Source organism: Symphalangus syndactylus, chromosome X (assembly GCF_028878055.3).
Source record: "Symphalangus syndactylus isolate Jambi chromosome X, NHGRI_mSymSyn1-v2.1_pri, whole genome shotgun sequence".
Lineage (NCBI taxonomy): Eukaryota > Metazoa > Chordata > Mammalia > Primates > Hylobatidae > Symphalangus > Symphalangus syndactylus.
In genome coordinates, this window is record NC_072447.2 from 121,011,658 (window position 1) to 121,024,710 (window position 13,053).

Consider the following 13,053-nt stretch of genomic DNA (forward strand, 5'->3'; position numbering starts at 1 on the left):
AACATGATGCAATATGCAACACACAGCCTCACCTAGGAAGTAGTCCCACGAAAAACGTTTAACCTGAATCCAATAAGCGTTAGCCCTAATTTCCAGTTTTCATAAATATAAGTTAACATAAAAGGAGCAGCTTCAAAGAAACCAAAAAAAAAATCAGGAAAATCCAAAAGGTGATTTATGTTAAAGGGCAATATTCTTGATTTCATCAGTAGTCAAAATCATTGAAAGAATATAAAGAAAAGGACTGACTTCTAGATTAAAAGAAAGTTAATAGACATAACAACAATCAAATGCAATATATGGCTCCGGATAGAATCCTGGTTGGAAAGACAGCTCTACAATATATTTTGGAGTAATTAGGAAACTTTGAATATAGACTGCGTATGAGATCTTATGAGAATTATTATATTTTTTAGAAATAATGGTGGTGTGGTAATTATGAGAATAGGAGAATGTCCTTATTTTTTTAAATGCATAAAAGTTCAATGGTGTCATGTCATGATGTCTGAAACTTAACTTTCAAATAGTGCAACCAACAACATACAGGTACACACACACACACACACACACACACATATATCCCTGGAGAAAGACAGATTGATTTGATTTTAGTCAAAAGCATAGGAAGAAAATTCATCAATGAAGTTTTCAATATAAGCAAAAAATAGTTTGATCATTCACAAAAAGAGAAATGGTTGGCATAACATCAGAGTACAGAGGAAGCTTCGAATACAAATACAGGTGACTACTAGCTCAGACCGTTTCAACTTGTAGCTATCACCCTGGAACCAATTATTAATAGTTACTAAGCCAAGTCTTCCAGCATTGTGGATCTCCCTTATCCTTACCTTTCTTCACTAATTCCTGCTCGTCAGCTATCAGGTTAACCATTCCTCCCCCAATTTTGCTTTAGTTCTCCTCTTATGTGTTCCCACAGTACTCTGTTCTTTTATTATAGTATTTTTTAAACTAAATAATTTATCTGTTTCTCCCTCTGGGTGGAGAGCTAATACAGAACATGGCTAGTATTCCCCACTATTTCCCAAGCATCTAGTCCAGTGTCTGGCACAGCATAGGTATTCAATAAGCATGGCATATCTTGGTATTTAAAATTGAATTTTTACTACTTCCTCTCTAGAAATTTGGACCCTAATTCTTAATCCTTCCTAGTAAGTCGGGCCCAGTTATCGTAAGATTCATTGTCTAACTGCCTACAAGTCTGTCTTAACATCGCCCCCCAGTGGAATCTCATTATGCTGCTCTGTTCATCATCCCTGTTACTTTATTTTCTAAAATGTCAAACTCAATGTCACTATTCTTTCTTGTTCTAGCAAAATGCTCAGATTTTCTGTGGAAATTTTTAAACACCTAAGATCAGAGTAAGTTGAATGGCATTTTAGTGACATCTTAGCCCTCAAAGTCCATTATCTGAGTAGCATTTAAGCTTGATGTAAGAGTGATCCAATTGAGTTGTTTCTACTGAATGTGATTTAGACAATCATTTATCCTTATTGTAACTCTTTCCTAATTGTCAGGACTTTCCTCCTGTAAAATCCCAAAGAGGCTATCAAATGCAAATATACTTTTAAATTTTAGTGTCTTTAACTATTTCTGGACCTCTCTTTGACACAAAGGTCAGGTCTACAAGGATTTAGTCCCTCTAATAGAAAGCAGAAGTCAGTGAGTCTAACATGAATCCAAGGCAGAATATATTTAATAATAAGGCTGCTTTTGTAAATATGAATAGTAAAGTACAGCTACAATTAGAAACCAGTTATCTTCAAATCTAACACTCATCAGGCAGCATTATAAAATAAAGCTATTTATTACTAGCTATTACTTACATTTTTGAAAGCACCATCATGTTTCATATGTGGAATAAATAAGGTCCCACAATAATCCACATATTTCATGAAACCTCTAGGAAACAATCTAGTACTCATTATAAAAGCTAATAAAAGGCAATAACTAGTTTTATGAGGTTTAAAAATCACAAATATTTTGACCAGTTTTTTCTAGAACAGACAAAATTAAGAAGTATAATACATCCTCAGACTTTCACAAACGAAGTACATTATCTCCATTTGCCTCACTGCTCTCTTTGGCTAATTGTCAACGGGGCTTACTGCCAAAGAATGCTGCAGTTGGCCAAGTTGTAGTGAGCACCCTCCAGCCTTTTTGATTACCTGCCTTTTCAGGCTTCAAATGCAGCACACAACACAGATGATCAATGCTGTAATCTGCCAAACCTTTCTTTGTCCCTTCATCAACATACTCCAATGTCACATTCAAAGTCCTTGGAGGGTACTTGCATGACCACCCTATCTCCTTCCATTTTTCTTCATAGCAATCATCACTACATCTGCATTTCCTACTAGAATGTAAGCTCCATCGTGGCAGAGATTTAGTCTTATATCGGTCTTACCTTTTACCACCGTATCTCTAGCGCCTACAACTGTACCATGTACACAGAAAGTGCTCAATAAATATTTGTTCACTGAGTAAATAATCATAAGAGCCAACATATCTTGAAAGTATATCATATGCATTGATAAGTGCTTTACATGGTTTTTTACATAGTGATAATCACCAGGAATATCATTATGAAGGATGTGCTATAGTTATTCCCATTTTATAGTTGAGGAAGCTTAGGATTGGAAAAAAATGCATTTTGCTCAGGAAGGTAATACTTGTGATTATTGCTAATACATCAGTCTTCTGTGAGGAACAATAATGATAGCAAGGGATACCTAAGAATGTAACATAACTTGGATGCCTATGGAAATTAATAATAGCTAACATTTACTGAAAACTTCCTATAAGCCAGGCACTATTAAACACTTTACATCTCTTCGATCTCGCAAAAAAACCTATGTTGTAGACACTATCATTATTCAGTTTTACAGATTATGAAACAGGCACAGAGCTGCTAAGCAACTTGCATAACATCTTACAGCTAGTAAGTAACAGATCTTCAGTTCAAACTTGGTTAGTCTGACAAATCTTGAGACAGATTTATGAAGACACTTGTGAACGGAGAGACTATAGTAGGGTAGAGAGACAGAGAAAGGAAACAAAATAATTTTAATAAATATTATAAAATGCTAGAGATGATCATATTTATTACCAAAATAAATTCTCGGGACTTGCACATATTTTATGTAATCCTCAAAATGAGGAACTATGTCCTATTATCTTCAGTTGATGGATGACACAAAGAGAAGTTTCTAGCCCAAGATCACACTGTTTGAAAGTAATCTAATTTCAAGGTGTCTCCCATTTCCATTGTCCCTGTACTGCCTAAAGAACTCAAAGAAACTCTGTTTCTGCAAGATCCAGGGGAGTAATGATATTTGGCTCAGAGATAGAAAGAGTCAGGGTGGAAATGAGAAGGGCACATTTTTAAAAAAATGAACCAACTTAGGGAAAGCCTAGACTGAGAAGAGCTGAACACAGGAATTGGACAAACAAAAGAAGAAAAGATTAAGATTTATTTCCACAAGAACAAAAAGGGGTTTTGTTTGGGATACAGTATAATATTAGTAGCATGATGTAGTCATTAAGAACATTGTTTAATTTCTAACTGGTTAGCTTACTAGCTTTATGAATTTTGGTAAATCACTTCAACTTTCAAAGCCTTAGTTTTCCAACCTGTAAAATAGATATTATAAGAATGTTTTCCTCAGAGTGTTATTGGGTGTATCATCTGGTATGTAGCATGTGCTCATTAAACACCAGCAGCTGTTATTAATGATAGTGGATAGACTTCTCTTCCTCTTCACTGCACATGCCAATACACAGCCAGAAGAGAAGAGAGAAAGATCAAAATGGAATGGAACTCAAATTCTTGGTGATGAAACTCATAATAGAGATAGAGACATATACCAAACAATGGGAATATTGACACCTGGGTCTGCCTTGGACAATACAAAAACCATCTAGGAGAAAGTGATACCTGAACTAAGTCCTGAAAGTAGGCTTATGAGCTTCTTGTTGCTGCTATAACAGATTACTACAATCTTAGTGCCTCAAAATAACATCAATTTATTATCTTATAGTTATGGATTTCAGAAGTCTGAAATGGGTCTCACAGGGCTAAAATCAAGGTGTTGGTGTGGTTACATTCCTTTCGGAAACTAAGAGAGAATTGTTCCTTGGCCTTTCCCAGCTTTTAATAGTGCCTGCATTCTTTGGCTCATGGTCCCTTCATCCATCTTTGAAATTTGCATCTTCAAATCTCTTCCCTCCATTGTTGATAAAGACCTTTGTGATTGCATCAAACCCACCTGGAGAATCCAGAAACCTCTTCAAATCTCAAGAATCTTAACATAAACACATGTGAAAAGTATGACCACTCATATAATCCATTTACATGTGGATCAGAACCCACACCAGGTGGCTAAATGAAGGGAATTTAATATAGGAAACAAATTACAAAGGTATTAGAAGAATGGAAAGAGCAAATGAGGGAGAGGTGAGGCAAAACAGAGATTATTAACTGCAAGAAGTGGCTACCACTCATGGGGCTGAGGGACAAAGGCAGGAGGTAATACCAAAGCCTGGGAACAAGGATCCAGGGCTATTAGGCAGGAACTGTAACTTTGGAAGAACAACTCAGCTGAAGCTGCGACCCCAGAGCTTCTCAATAATAACTAGAGCTACATAGAGAATACTCCCAACTGCCCAGGACATAAACAAGTAGAGCATGGGGATGGGGAGATAGAATATCACAGCTTCTGCACTTCCCTTGACTTTCAAAATCTGACTAGTGTCTCCTATTGGTCAATTATAGCCAGAAGACATTTAGCAAGGAAGCCCAGAAAAAAAATGGTATCAAGGGTCAAATGCTTGCAGACCAAGGGAAGAATAAAGAATGAATCTAAAAGCAAAACTAATCTTTTTGCAGTTTCCCAAATACATCTTATCCTTTTCTTATTCCCTTCACTTGAATTGCATTCCCTTTGTCCTCTTATCTCTAATATTTTCTCCTCTGTGAAGCCTTCTCTGAGTATTCCAGGCTTCTGAACTCTAGCATCTCCTTGACCACACTGATCATTTGGTAATTCACATAATACTGAGCAGCAGCACTGTTAGTTATCTTTGTTTGCCTGTGTGACATGACCACTTAACTACCTTCTAAGCTCTTTGTAGGACAGAGAAGACCTACACATCCACATCCACCATACAGTTCTGACATGGCAAGTTTTTGCTTGGTTGTCTGAGCCTAATTCTAACTGCAGTGTGGTATTTTCCAGCATCTTAAGATTTTCTATGATACTCAACGGCAGTGTTAAAATATTTAGCAATCAGTATGCATGGCCATCAACCAATCAGCATATACACCTGCCTCAAAAGAACAGACCTGGCTGTAAACAACTAGTATACCTGCACTGACTCACAACTACTGAATATCTGGCTGGACTACACGGAAAGGAGAACAAGAACCTGCAGCTGACAGAAACGTGCACTATTTGCACTATGGACCAAATTACTAAATTAAAACACAAAACAGCAGATAATAAAATAACGTTCTCTTTTAAAACGTAGTCAATCATGAGATACACACACACACACACACACACACACATATACATATATACACACACACACACACACAGGTTGTGTTCATTACAGTTTACATTTTATTTCATTATTTATAGTATATATTAATATATTATTTTTATAGTCTATTTTATACACAAAATATACCAATACATATATGCATAAAAATAAAGAGTATAATGCAATGGTTACCTCTGGGTGCCCATTAAGGATGAGCATTATTTTCCTCTTGTTTTAGCTTATTTGCATGATCTGATTTGTCTACAATATTCAAGTATCATATATGGGTAAAGTTTATAAACTAAACAAACATATTTCCTTTAAATGTTTCATTAATCTCTAGCAGGTGTGTGATGAGTGAAAGAAAGAAGAGGACATGAGGGTTATAGTACATGCTCTAACAATACATTTTAAAATACCCAATAGCATGGAAATATTTTATCCTTTATACATGCTTCCTAGCCCTCAGAGAGTCAAAGTGCAAAATTAAATTTCATCCAAAACACTCTTCCTAATCACTGTTCTGAGGAAGAATAAAAATGTAAAGAGGAAAAAAAAGCTAATCAAAATACATGGCTTAAGTTTTTAAATGGAGATCAGTATTTCATAAAATGTTGGGGAGACTGGTTCAGGAAATCATCATCCTTCCTTTTCACTAAGCCTGTCTGCCACCTGAAATTACACCTCAGATAGCAGCCTTTGCATTTCACTCAATGTCAAACCTGTAAACATCCTATGGCTTGACTGCTCAGGTCAACCGTAATCTTCATCTCTTCCATAATTAGGCCAAGCTGGGAGTTCATGGCCAGCATTTGAAATTCACAGCAGACAAACACAGAGACCAGGCCGACAAGCCAATCAAAGATGTGGTTACACAACTGATTTCAGTTTTTACCTCTCATATGAGGCGAGCTGCCGGTTGTGGGTACCCAACAATGACAACTCAGCTTCCATGAACTAAAGCACAGTGTTTCCATTGTGACCTATTTGGTGATCTTCATATAAGTATGGTTGATTTTCTTTACCAAGACTTTTTTTGGCTATTTTAGTTCTGTAATTACTTCTCAAAAATCTCCTGTCGTGATGATGTCTCCATTCTCTCTTTCTCATCTCAGGCTATTACCAAGACAGCAACAAACCCTGTATTTTTCCAATCCTGATTGCTTTCCATCAACTTTCTCTTTGACTTGGACCTCTAAATTAGGTCAGCTCAGTCTGCACATTTAATTTTTTCTTTTCCAAAAATTAACCTAACTTATTAATAAGCCTGTAATTTTACAAAGGTTTAGCAAAACGTCAACCACATCCCCAGTCTATGAAGATAAGAGCTATATTTAGCCAGTCCTAATTAAAAATAGCTAAAATGCTGCTTGGTATGGGAGGAGGGGAAAATCTGTGTGATTCATGTCTCATCAAAAATGTTGACATTTCACTTTCCTTAATGCTGTTTGTGGCTGAATTAATATTGTTCCATTTAGTTTGAAATATAGGAAATATTTTAATTGTATTATTGATCCTCATAAAATATGTGAATTTTACCAGTGTCACATGCAGTCAATATTGGGCATGTAACAGGAGTTTTGTGACTCTCATTGTTAGTTAAAGATTTCTTTACCAGAGAGTTGCATCCTAGAAAAATTGCCCCTAATAGTCATGTAGAATGATCTCTACAGGTATAGATATTGGGTTGTCAGTTTGATATGCAATCATTGCCATTCAGCCAAGTCTATAAAGCAAAATTCAAAACCTAAAACAATCAAGGATCCCAGGCTTCATTCTTTATGGGGCACAAAAAGAATAGATCTGCATGGTCACAAACCAGTGTCGGCACATCTACATTGTCCTTGTGTTCCTTTTCAACATTTCCCTATGACCAAAAAAATGTCTCCACGAAAAGAAACTCACACTAGAAGTGATATTTCTAAATCTTTTAGGAGCAAGGTGCCAACTGAAAGGGGGAGCAGGAAGCAGGTCATTGCACTCAACTTCACACACTAACCTTATCACCAAACCCCATGGAAGAGAGAAAGCAACAGGAGCCAGTGACTGGGTTCAGGGCTTTTTGGTGTACGAATGTGTGTGTGTGTGTGTGTGTGTGTGTGTTTAAGGGTATATATATATATGAATGTGGAGAGAGGTGTATGTGCATGTGCATGTGAAGCCCTGTGGTCTTATTTGTACATGTATGTAGGTCAAGGAAAGCTTCCAAGGCCAAGAATAGAAATAGGCTTCAGATATCATCCTCTCTGGCCATTTTCTGTCATTATAATGCACTTTCTATTCTTTGAGAGTATTAGTTTAGCCATATTCTTAACATTACACCAGGTGGTAGGGAGAGACACCAAGGCATGGCAAGTGAAAAAAAAAATGTGACTTTTCGGACAAAAAGGCCAATCTGTGTATTGCCTTATAATAGCTAATCGACACTTCTACTCTGCTTTAGGGCGCTTTTGGAATTATCAAAAGCAGCCAAAAACATGCAACAGGAAGGTAGGAAACTGGGCCCTTCAAGAATCTACTCTCATGTTAGTTATTCCCAGGGTCTAACTGGTATAAATGATGTAGAACAGCTTTCCTTTCTGTTTCTTACTTGACACTTCTCACCTCCCTCGATCCCACATTAATAGACTGGGAGCATCTTAAAGACAGGAATTTTATCCTACTCATCTCTCTAACCTCAACACTAACATAGCACCTGGCATAAACAGTAGACTCAGTAAATGTTTACTGAATTGTAACATATTTCTCTACCACCAAGTCAGCTTTCCTCTGCACTTTCAGAGCAAGATTGACCCTTCATTTCAGCAGTTTCCTCAAACTCATTCATGGAAGAACTCAAAACAGAAGCCCTGAGATGATTAATTGAATAGCCTTTCTAAGTGCTACCTTTAACTAACACCCTGAAGATGTCATTTCCCTTCTTACCAGTCTATAAATATATATCATATGTGATTCCAATTAATATTTTTGAGGGCCTGCTATGTTCTCAGCCCTGTATAGGTTTAAGTGCATACGTTGAGGGCGGGTAGGATGTAACGATATGCAAGGTATAGTCTCTGTCCTCTAGGAATTTATCCTGTAAGACAGATAAAACAAAACTCAGTTACTCTGGTACAGGGCTATGTGTTATATGTACCATATTAGTGTTGTCAACAAGGTGCTAGTTTCAAGGAAGACAAGATCTCTTCCTTTAGCATATATAATTTTAGCTTCCCAAAGAAGGAGGCATCCAAGCTGGGCCTTAAATTAATGGTGATATTTGCACAGGCAAAGAGGTAAGCCTGAGCACTCAAAGTAGAAGGGACAGAGTGATAACCATCACAGAGTTAGGAATTTCTAAGAACCCCCAGCTGGGGCTTCACTGTGTATGTTTTTTTTTAATGTGGTAAAAATTTCTTGTGACTATAATATGGCAAAATCTGTAAGCTTCTGGATTACAGCCTCAAATGCTATGCTTTACAAGTCAGACAGAGAGAAAGTAGGCTGTTTCCTAGAATGGTATGAATCCCCTGGTGAGTAGATCACAGAATGGGTATGCATGTGCCTTTCCCTTCTGAATAATATGCCATTGCCTGTTTAATAGACAGCTGCATAGCAAATCTTAATACGTACTTCAATACATTCTTAATAATGGCATATTTCTACCAAGATTCAATGTTCACCAAAAAATTCCACAAGAAAGTTATGAATAGAAAATTCCCTTATCGTGAACAGAATTTTGTCTACACAATACCAACCATCTAGCTAAGACAAACAAAAACATCCAGTAAAACTGTTGACTACTCAGCACTAAACATTTTGAAATATCTAGGAATACCTGGATAGTGGGCCAAATTTCTCAGTTTTCCCCAGTATAAAACAGAGAAATCAGCACTGTGTAGACATAGCCTTACTCTACCTATTGGCAGGCCAAATCTTTGAGCAGGTTCCCAATCAAAACACCAGGCATTTCTGCTTGAGCTTCTAACACCTCACTGATCTTAAAAAGAAATGTGTGCTACAGTATGGATAGATTGGACTTTTTATAATAGTGACTCACCTAATTTGCCCTCAATTTGGTACTAGTCATACTGCCATGACGATTTAAAGGCACCATTCCCTCTTAACCAATCCATTTAAAGAGGATTCATATCTTGTCAGAAAATTTGACACCAAGTGCACAATAGTCCTAACTTTTCATTAGACTCCTTTGCATAGTGTAGTTAATGCTAAAAATATTTAAAGTAGATTAAGAATAGAACAAAGAAATGAAGTGCAACTGTGACTGTGACAGGGTATGAATATTAATGATGCATTTTTTATTCCTTTTCTCATCTAGTACCATCCCCTGTACTTTTTGATTCAAAATCTTACTCAACTTATACTGAAACGTTAAATACTAGCCCTTGGTTCTCTGTGATATGCTACATATATAAAGATAGAATTAATCTTTAGTCTAATATCTGTCTGAGGGATAAGGTGCTAAACCACCATATTATGGCTCCCCACTGTCTAAGGTATAAAGTCCAATCTCCTTAGGCTGACATCTAAGACCCTCCACAGGCTGGCTTCAATAAACTTTTTTAAAGTAATCTCTCACTACCACTTTAGATGACTCATCCACTACAGTCACTGGGATCTCATCACTGTCCCCTGAAAATGCCATGATTAGTCTTCCCTCTGCATATTTACTCAGTCTGTGCTTCTCATTTTAACTCCATTTTTCAACTTCCATGCATTCCTCATAGCTCAACACAAGTTTTTCATTTGCAAAGTTTCCATCAGCCACACCAAACCCACTCTGTTTCAAATTCGTTAGTGCTTTTGCTGTGTGGCCCTAATGTTATAGCTTGTACTTGGCTTCAAATACATCACTCATGTTTGTATGTATTATTTCAGTCATGAGCAACTTTTCAGTCATGACTATTTGATCTCCCTAACTAGATTACAAGCTCTTTAACGGCAGGGACACGCCACACAACCAAGAGAATACTAAGTACATAGTGATCAGTGTTTAGCACTTAAATGCACAGTATTCAAGCACTGCTACTGCCTGAAGTCCTTTACCTTTATGCATGGGTGACATAACCATGTGGCCATCAAACAGCATCCTCATCTCAGCCCTCAAGGCAACTCACTACATTAACATTTACAACCTGCCTTCTCAGACTTCACTCTGCTCCAGCCAAGACGCATTGTGTCCCACAAGCTCCACCCCACTCCCTCTCTCTTTTGTGCCTTTCTACATGTCACTTCCTTCTCCTGGAATGCCTTGCTCCTCATCTCCTTGCTGTAAAAATCCTTATTAGGCTCATCTCAAATTCTGTTTCCTCTGTTAAGCCCTCCCCAATAAATCTAGCCAACTATAGTATTGTCTCCACCTACTCATTGAGCTCATCATCACTTACTCACTTTGATATTTGATATTATTTATATGTGGATACCTTTCCATCGTTCTCTATTGTTTTCACTTAGAGAATGAACTGAATAGTATTATCTGATCAAATCACACTTACCCCCAAACTGCTTAGTTGGTGTTAGAGTGCAAATAAACAAAGTTCAAAATCCTTAACATAGCATTTGAAACCCTCTACAAGAGGCTCTAGCCAACCTTACCAGTTTCATTTTTGTCTTAGTCATCTTAGTCACCACAGATGGGTGGCATAAACAACAGAAATTTATTTTATCATGGTTCTGGAGGCTAGAAGTCCAAAATTAAGGTGCCAGCATGGTCAGTTTCTTTTGAAGCCTCTCTTCCTGGCTTCTAGATAGTTGCCTTTTCACAGTGTTCCATGGCAGAGATAAAGAGAGCACAAGCTCCCTGTTGTAAGTGCCTCTTCTTATAAGAGCACTAATCTCACCTTGAAAACTCCACCATTATGAGCTCATCCAAAACCATTTACTTCTCAAAAGTCTCATCTCCAAATATTATCATATTGAGAGTTAAGACTCCAACATATGAATTTGAGGCAGGGGAAAAACAATTCAGTCTATAGCAATCTCCCACTATACCATGTACAGTCATCCAATTGAATGGATAGATACGTAGACTAAGTGCATAGGCTCCAGATTCTACCTCTTCTTAGCTGTGTAGAGTTGGACAAATAATCTATTTTGAGTATTGGTTTCCTTATCTATAAAATGGAGATAATAATGTTACTCAATTCATAGTATTACCATGAAGAATAAATGAGATAATTTACATAAAACACATAGTCTCATGTCTAATACAGAGTTAAGTGTTCAATAAGTGGTCACTGTGCTTATGACATGCCCTTGCTAACTACTTTTCCTAGAATGTCTTCTCTTCAGGTCTGCTTATCTATCACTTGCTATCAATCATTCAAGGCCCAACTCCAGATACAACTACCATATCCTCCACAAGCTTTCTCAGATCTATTGAGTCAGAATTATAGTTTCTATCTTCCAATGTGCTGTGTTTATGACTCTATTCTGGCCTTTAGTATAGGTTGCCTCGTTCTACTTGAATAAGATATTTTAATCCCAAAGCATTAAATTGCAAGCTCATGACGTGGAGGGACATGTATCCCCTTGCTTACAGTAAGAGCTTCATGCAGTAAACCATACTGGGGTAAGAGTCAGGGTACCATAGTTTTAGTTCTAGTGGTGCTGTCTTTATGTAGTGGTGGTCCATTCAAAGAATTACTCTTACAGTTTTTGCTCAATTTTCTCAGCAATAAAACAACATCCTCAGCTTACGAATGTTTTTTTACTAATAAATATGTATGTTGTAGGAACTTTATGGGATCTGATTTTGAATCCCAGCTCTGCTAATTACTAGTCATGTGACCCTGGACAAGTCTCTTAACTTCTTTGCACCTCAGTTTCTTCCCCTGAAAACAGGAAAATTTATTTTAAAAATAAAAAAAAAAAAGACTGAGAAAGCCAGGCTACATGTAAATTTGTTTGAGTTCATTGTAGATTCTGGATATTAGCCCTTTGTCAGATGAGTAGGTTGCGAAAATTTTCTCCCATTCTGTAGGTTGCCTGTTCACTGTGATGGTAGTTTCTTTTGCTTTGCAGAAGCTCTTTAGTTTAATTAGATCCCATTTGTCAATTTTGGCTTTTGTTGCCATTGCTTTTGGTGTTTTAGACATGACGTCCTTGCCCACACCTATGTCCTGAATGGTATTGCCTAGGTTTTCTTGTAGGATTTTAATGGTTTTAGGTCTAACATTTAAGTCTTTAATCCATCTTGAATTAATTATTGTATAAGGTGTAAGGAAGGGATCCAGTTTCAGCTTTCTACATATGGCTAGCCAGTTTTCCCAGCACCATTTATTAAATAGGAAATTCTTTCCCCATTTCTTGTTTTTGTCAGGTTTGTCAAAGATCAGATAGTTGTAGATATGCGGCATCATTTCTGAGGGCTCTGTTCTGTTCCATTGATCTATGTCTCTGTTGTGGTACCAGTACCATGCTGTTTTGGTTACTGTAGCCTTGTAGTATAGTTTGAAGTCAGGTAGTGTGATGCCTCCAGCTTTATTCTTT